Here is an 8552-nt window from a genome sequence, read left to right on the forward strand (position 1 = left end):
CCATTAAAGAAGTTGTCTCCGCCATAACGGACCAGGGTCAACCAGAAGACCCCATAAAGGAAATCTGCCAGTGCCATAGGCTGAACATAAAATAATAAAATGCTCATGTGTTGAGTGCTTAACCCCAAGACCATTTATTATGGACTGATAAAATGCATCCCTTCGAACGAGTTTCTTGCGAGTTTCCTACAAGTAGTTAACCAAGTTGTCTGGAAAGGAATACTTGGGTGGTTGAAAGGGGATTATCTTCGGCGAGAGGGAATTGCCATTAAGTCGATCATGTTTGAGCCCCACAGTAACCTCTGGTGTGGTTACTGTGAGCATAAGGTGTGGGGGGTGGCGCCGTGGTGTGCGTTGGGAGCGGAGCCTTCTGAGCCAAACTCTCCTTGTTAATAAAATTTAAAAAATACCACAGAGCTGATGTCGTGGCACGCACGCTCGCTACAGAACCGAGTTTTGACGGGTCCGAGCACTGGTAAAGAAATTTCTAAGGCGACAACGTAAATAACTAGCTCCACTCACCTCTCCTCCCCTTCACACACAAGAAGCAAGAATGATGAGCTACTGTTAACAGGTGTCATGGGTGAAGGGTCAGGAGTCAAGACTAAGAATCAATGAGTTATACGAGTCGTGTCACGTGTCCGAGGATTGCTGCAGGTCAAAGGTGGAAGGTGCAAGTCCAGTGCCCGGAGGTTGGCTACACAGGTCAAGGGTCAGTTATAAGAGGTGTTGACAGGCCAAAGTTCAAGCGTCAAATGTCAAAGGCCTATGATAAGAGGGTTGTAACAGGATAATGGTGCGTACTGCCCACTTTGATGCCAAAATGTCCGATTGCTTTTGTGCCAAAATCATTCCTCCTTGTTTATGGATACAAAAAAAATCAATGTTTTATGGAGTGCCACACGCATACGCACTCAGTATCGATAGATTAAGATAGATTGACACATGAACAGAGAGAGAGAGAGAGAGAGAGAGAGAGAGAGAGAGAGAGAGAGAGAGAGAGAGAGAGAGAGAATCAGAATCATTTTATTCCATAAAAATGGCTTTTCTATACATTACAAGTATTACTGAATAACATACAATTTAAAGAGAGAGAGAGAGAGAGAGAGAGAGAGAGAGAGAGAGAGAGAGAGAGAGAGAGAGAGGTGGGGGGGCTCATGTGCTTATCTCCTTCCCCCCTCTCTCCTCTCCTTCCCCTTGTGTGTAGCGGGTGGGGTGCATGTTAATATTCTTGCTCTGCGTGTGTGTAATAATATAAGATTTGGTCAATGATTTTTTTTTTTTTGTATGTATGTGTACGAGCGTGTGTGTGTGTGTGTGTGTGTGTGTATTGTCAGTCCATATAACTTTTTTTATTTTTGACTACGTGCGTATAAAATAAGCTTTGGACAACAAAGCATTTATAATAATATGAATGGATATGTACGTACTTGTATGTGTGTGTGTGTGTGTGTATGTACGTGTGTGTGTGTGTGTGTGTAATTCACCCCTTGGTCTGCTGCGGGTCTCTCTCGAGACAGCCAGCCGTTCACCTGCGGAAGAGCACAGAGCTCGTAGTACCGATCTTTGGTTAAGACTAAGACCGCTCACACACAACACACCGCGACAACGAGGTCACAACTCCTTGCCTGACGTCGCGTACCTACTCACTGCTAGATGAACAGGGGCTACACGTGAAAGAAGATAAACCCAACTTATCTTCACCCGGCCGGGGAATCGAACCTCGGTCCTTCTGGTTGTGAGCCAGACGTTCTACCCCTGAGCTACCGGGCCGTGTGTGTGTGTGTGTGTGTCAGTCCATGATTTTTTTATTTTAATGTTTGGGGAACTTATCCTGTATACTGGAAGCTGGTAGCTGAGTGGTCTGGCTCCTTAGTACTCAGCTGCTTTCGTCGCATCACTTTTATAAGCCCAGATACTAAATCTGCAGGCTTTTCTGCTTCTGATGGTGCAGGGAACGTCACGAGGTAAAAATATACATAGGGTCAAAATCGCCTCCGAACAAAAGTCGCGCCGAGACGGGGTTCATTCGCCTTGGCATTTGTTTATTATTCAGACTCGCCGCTCTCGCACAAAGACCGCTGTAGGGAGGGATTCCAGCTTACCAGTAATAAATTACCGTTAACTTGTAATGCCAGAAATGTGCTACAGCTGTAATGGTATTTCCTCCATGTAAATAAAGTTAACGGAATGTTTGCGTAGCCATATATATGTACATGGGTTTCTCATGACATGTGAAGGAAAGAAGGAAGAGAGGGAAAAAAAAAAAGGAGGGAGAAGAGAGAGAGAGAGAGAGAGAGAGAGAGAGAGAGAGAGAGAGAGAGAGAGAGAGAGAGAGAGAGAGAGAGAGAGAGAGCACAGCAATATGATTATAATAGTAGGCTATTGAAGGGACGCACGGATCGACACTCCACCGTCACGGCGCGGCTTATGTTCGGAGGCGATTTTACCCTATGTATATTTTTTACCTCCGGACCCTACACCATCAGAAGCAGAAAGGCGTGTAGATTTAGGATCTGGGCTTTTAAAAATGATGCGACGAAAACCAGCTGAGTACTAAGGAGTTGAAGGGAAATAAGTGCAAGAAAATGTGTACTCCTACTTCATTTAACTCTGATTTTCGTATGTGTATTTTTACATCATTTTTACAGTTTAATGGTAGTGTGATGTAGAATTTTCTCAGGAAGATGATGGTGGTCTCAGCTTTTTCTTTAAAATAAATGTTGCGGTCAGGAAACGGTGGGAGTGAGGTGTCTGAAGCCGTCGGTTTTGGATGAACTGGGCACACCCACGGACCCAGGCCGGCTTCACTTGGAGGACTTCGGCGAGCAGTCTAGTAAGTCTATGCTTACAACTCACAAAGGGTTTTGGTAGAACACAAAGTCAATTTTATGCGCATAAAGACAAGTTAAGAATTGACCAATGAGCGCGCAGTACCAACACCCCTACAATGATACCAAGTCCGCGAGTCCACCCCTGAAGGAAAATCTCCGCCTGCTATCGTGGAACCGACTATAGTAGTAATATTTGTAGTAATATTTGTAGTAGTTTTTTTTAGTTTTTGTAGTAGTTGTAGTAGAATTAGTAGTAGTAGTAGTAGTAGTTGTTGTTTAAGTATTTGTAGTAGTAGCAGTAGTAGTAGTAGTAGTAGTAGTAGTAGTAGTAGTAGTAGTAGTAGTAGTAGTAGTAATAATAGTAGTAGTAGTAGAAGTACTACTAGTAGTAGTAATAATAGTAGTAGTAGTAGTAGCAGTAGTAGTAGTAATAGTAGTAGTAGTGACCCTCTAAATCTTCCCGTTTTCTCTACCTTCATTTCTTCAGTCTGCTCTTTAACTCACCAAGTCCTCTTTCTCTTCTTCCACTGTCATAACACACTAATATCTTGTCTTCACATTCATCAGATTGCGAGTCACTACATGTAAATATATGTATATAATCAATCTTACTATTATAACCATTAACATACTGAAACTGCATCACCATAGAACCACTATTGTGAATATTACCGTATAGCAAGCATTGTAGATATCCATTCACGATATTAAAATCCTTTATATACTCGCAAACAAACTGCTTCGTTAATGGAGTCACCACAAAGTTATAAGTTGTTTCTTTAAACCTACAATGGCTGTCTCAAGCTACGGTCACACTTACTTTTGTTAACGCTAGCCTGGCTTTTGTTTTCGCTGGCTTGCCAGCGATACGCGCGGTAGTCTGGTCACACCACATGCAAAGTCCGCTAGCTAGCTAGCTAGCTGATCATATCATAACACTAGCCGCTATGGAAGAAGCACTTCTTGGATTCGCTCTGTCCACAATAATTACTCTTGCCACTTGTTTTGTAGCCAATGAGGACTTAAAGAAGAAAAGAAAAGTGAAACGAAAGTGGATAAGAACATGGCTGGCAAGCGTGTTCGCTCTTGCTCTTGCTGTACAGGTGACCCGTTGGAAAGTCACCGAGGTCAAATGAGAACTGAATATTATATTTCCATTAAAGAAAAAAAATACATTTGGAAATTTTCTTGTATTGTCGTCTAGCTTTTTTATTACGCATTTCAAGTCCCTCCCCAAAAAAGAAATGGAATATTTTTTTGATTGCATGTATGCTGAATAAACGATAGTTTCTTATTACCTTCCATTCAGCTACCGCTATCGCTAGCAGTACATGCCAGTAAAAACGCGTATCGATAGCTCAAAGCAGCCGGTATCAATAGCTTGTGCAGCGCAAATGGCTGGCCGATCAAGCCGTACCGCTGGATCCAGCGATATCAGTAGCTAGTGTGAACGCACCTTTAGCGGAGTTGACGGCCGAAAGCACACAAGCAACTATGCTTGGCTTTCAAGTAGCGGTCCAGGCAACCGCTACAGTAGTAGCAGTAGTATGAAAAATAGTAGTGAAAATATAAGAACTATTAGTTGCAGTAAAGTTAGAAAAATAACTACTACATACTAATATTGATAGCAATTATTACGCATTATAACTACCAAGGAAATATAATATACTGATCATCAATAAACAGACAATACAACTTTCTAGTTATTCTCGTTTATCTATTATCCTATGTATATGGACACTATTTAATCTATTTTATTATTTCAATCCGTTTTATTTTTTTTATAAAAAATTTGAGTATATTTTTTCTTTTTCCAAACTAATATTTTTTGGGTTACTGTATTTCTGTATCTGTTATTGGCTCAGCTATTTCAAGCTCTTCTTTCCCCTTCTAATAAAAAAGTTGGTCTTTAATTTAAAAAAAACTCAGCAGCAAATAATAAAAACAATTGCACTGCTGAGGGTAATAAAATAAGCCAAATAAAGGGATAAAAAACTATAATATAAGATAAATAAGAAAAAGCGCAGAATGAAAGTCAAAGGGACGCAATAATAATAAAAGAGGCAGAAGTGAGGTCATCCGGGGAGGCTTAATTAAAGAGGCCCAGGTGCACCGTGATTGGCGGAGGGTGGCCACGTGGACATGGGGGAAAGGGAGGGAGGGAAGGCAAGGGGGGGAAGTAAAGGGGGAGGCACGGGGAGAGGGAGGCAAAGGTGGAGGCAGGGGAAAAGGGAGGAGGGAAGGCAAGGGAGGATGCAGGGGGGTAGGCAGGAGAGGAAACAAGGGGAAGGCATGGGCAAGAAGGGGGAAAAGAGAAGAAGTAGTGGGGAAGGAAAGCGAAGAGGGGGAGGGCATGGGGGAAGCAGTGGAAGAGGCAGGGGGAAGGAAGGGGGGGCAGGGAGAGGAGGCTATAGGAAGAATTTGTAGTGGAGGGCGGCCTGGGGTAGCTGTAGGGAAAGGGGCAAGGAGGAGAGGAAGAAGGGGAAGGCAGGAGAAGAGGCGGGGGTGGGAGGCAGATGGGGAGGAAAAGGGAGAGGTAGGAAAAGGGAGCAGTGAAAGGAGGCCATTAGAAGTTGTGATGGAGGGTGGCATGGGGTGGCGGTGGGGAAGGGGGGGAAGGGAAGGCAGGGGAGGAGGCAAGGGGAGATAACAGTGGGAAGGCAGAGGGGAAGGAGGGGAGCAGGGAGAGGAGCCTATTGGGGGAAGCAAAAGTAGGGTGAGAAGGGAAAACAAGTAAAGGAGAGGAATAGGTGAAAGGAGAGAGGGAAGGAGAAAAAGAGGAGGATGTGGAAAGGAGAGTAGAATGAAAAAATGGGCGGGGGGGGGGGGGGAAGAGGAAAGCAGATGAGGAGGAAGAGGGGACAGGGAAGGAAATAATTGAGGAAGGAAAGGATAACTGTAGCAGGAGGAATAAGAGAGGAAAAGCAAAAAGTGAAGGTAGAAAGGAGGAGGAGGAGGAGGAGGAAAAGAGGAAGAAGGAAGGAGGAAAGAGAACATGAAGGGAGGTGAGGGGAGAAGGGAAATCGTAGGAGAAGAAAGAGGAGGAAAAACGAGGAAGTAACAAATAGGAGAAAGAAATAAGAGATGGAGGGAAGAAGGGGAGGAGACAGAAAATGACAAGGACAAAGAGAGGAATAGAAGTGAGGTGGAGAGGACAATTGTTGGAAAGAGGAGGAGGAAGAGGAGAAGAAGGAGAGAGAGGAAAGTAACAGGGAGGAATGGAGAAAGGAGAACGAAAGAAGGAAAGAGCAAAAGGAAGGAAGACTGGAAGGAAGGAGGGAAGAAGAGAGAGGAAAGGAAGTGGAGAAAGAGAGGGAAAGGAAGTAAGGGAGAGATGGAAAGGTACGAAGGAGAGAGGGAGGAGAACAAGAAAGACAAGAACAGCATAGAAGAGAGAGAGAGAGAGAGAGAGAGAGAGAGAGAGAGAGAGAGAGAGAGAGAGAGAGAGAGAGAGAGAGAGAGAGAGAGAGAGAGAGAGAGAGAGAGAGAGAGATTGAGATGATAAAAATGACATAAAACTCTTAAAAAGAACAATGAAACTCGAGAGAGAGAGAGAGAGAGAGAGAGAGAGAGAGAGAGAGAGAGAGAGAGAGAGAGAGAGAGAGAGAGAGAGAGAGAGAGAGAGAGAGAGAGAGAGAGAGAGAGAGAGAGAGCGAGAGAGAGCGAGAGAGAGAGAGAGAGAGAGAGAGAGAGAGAGAGAGAGAGAGAGAGAGAGAGAGAGAGAGAGAGAGAGAGAGAGAGAGAGAGAGAAGGAGAGAGTCTATTCACATTTATTAAACTTTTTCTCTAATAGATTAACTCTTATATACGAGTTTGTTTACTCTCTCTCTCTCTCTCTCTCTCTGTGTGTGTGTGTGTGTGTGTGTGTGTGTGTGTGTGTGTGTGTGTGTGTGTGTGTGTGTGTGTGTGTGTGTGTGTGTGTGTGTGTGTGTGTGTGTGTGTGTGTGTCTCTTATCTCCCTGAAGTACTTTCGCTGTCATCCATTTCCATTATCTCTTTCCCTCTCACTCTCCCTCCCTCCCTCCTCCCAACTCTTCTCCCTTCCTTTCTTCCTCCTCCTCCTTCATTTCTTCCTTCCTCCTCCTCCTTCATTTCTTCCTTCCTCCTCCTCCATTCTCTCTTTTCTCTCAAATATGTAGCCAGCATTTCCTTCTCGTCATTACCTTTCTCCTCCTTCTCCTCCTGCTCCACCTCCTCCCCCTTCTCCTTTTCCTCCCAGCTGCTGACACTCGCTTGTTTCGTGTGTAAATAGTGCGAGTGTGTGTGTGTGTGTGTGTGTGTGTGTGTGTGTGTGTGTGTGTGTGTGTGTGTGTTTGTGTGTGTGTACGAGAAAAAATGGTAAACGTAAAGGCTGATGAAAAATGTAGAAGTGAGTGAGTAAGAAGAAGAACAAGAACATGAACAAGAAGAAGCAGAACAAGAACAAGAACAAGAACAAGAACAAGACGAAGACGAAGAAAAAGAAAAAGAAGAGGAAATCATCAAAAAAAACTTGAATCAGAAATATAATGGTGAAGAACATGAATAAGAACATGAAGAAAAGCGAGAGAGAGAGAGAGAGAGAGAGAGAGAGAGAGAGAGAGAGAGAGAGAGAGAGAGAGAGAGAGAGAGAGAGAGAGAGAGAGAGAGAGAGAGAGAGAGAGAGAGAGAGAGAGAGAGAGAGAGAGAGCGGACAAGTAAAAAAAGAAAAAAAAATCTCAAAACTATAAATTCTGCGACTAAGGAAGTGAACTCTATAAATATAGTGTTGGAACCTATAACTCTTGCTGGGAAAGGCGATCCAATCCTCTATATTCTATAAATCCAAGAAGAGGAGGAGGGAGGGAAGGGAGTTTTACCTGCTCATTCCCTTTTTATTCCCTTCTTCCCCAATTCCTCTTTGCTCCTTTTTTTAACACTTCCTTTATACAGCCACTCCACACATTTCCTCCCCCCCCCCCCCCCTTCACTCCTCTCGCCCATTCAGTCATTCCCTTTTCTTCATTATCTCCTCCTCCTCATCTTCCTAGTCTCCTTCTACCCTCCACTTATCTCCCATCTTCACCCCCCCCTTCACCTCCTTCTGAATTTCTCCTTTCCTTCATCGTTCTTCTCCCCTACCTCCCTACTGCTACCTTTTTTATCTTTTTTTCCCTTCTTGCCTCTTACCTTCATTTCCTCTTCTCCTTTCTTACCCTCCCTCCATTTCCCGTCTTCACTCACCCCTTCATCCTCTTCTGAATTTCACCTTCCCTTTATCCTTTTTCTCCTTTACCTCTCTACTGTTCCTTCTATCTATTTTTCTTCTTCCCTCATTCACTCTTCCCCTCATTTGCTTTCCTCCCACTTATCCCAAATTCCTCTTCGCCCCTTGTTTTTATATTTCCCACCAACCATCACCCCTCCTTCCTATCACCCCACACATATCCTCCCCCTTCCCCTACTTAGTCATTCCCCTTCTTTATCATTTCCCACTCTTCACTCTCCCTCCCCTCATCTTCCTATTCCCCCTTCTACCCACCCTTCATCTCCCCTCTTCACCCATCCCATCACCCCCTTCTAAATTTCACCTCCTCTTTATCCCAAGTCTCCCCTATCCCTCTACCTCTCTCCTCTATCTCTCTTCTCTTCATCCCTTCTACTTCCCTCTTCCCTCCATTTCCTCTCCTCTCTTTCTCCTTATTTTCTCGGATACAGAATCATCGGAAATGTTTTGAAGAGAGAGAGAGAGAGAGAGAG

This window comes from Eriocheir sinensis, chromosome 37 (genome assembly GCF_024679095.1).
Source record: "Eriocheir sinensis breed Jianghai 21 chromosome 37, ASM2467909v1, whole genome shotgun sequence".
NCBI classification, from domain to species: domain Eukaryota; kingdom Metazoa; phylum Arthropoda; class Malacostraca; order Decapoda; family Varunidae; genus Eriocheir; species Eriocheir sinensis.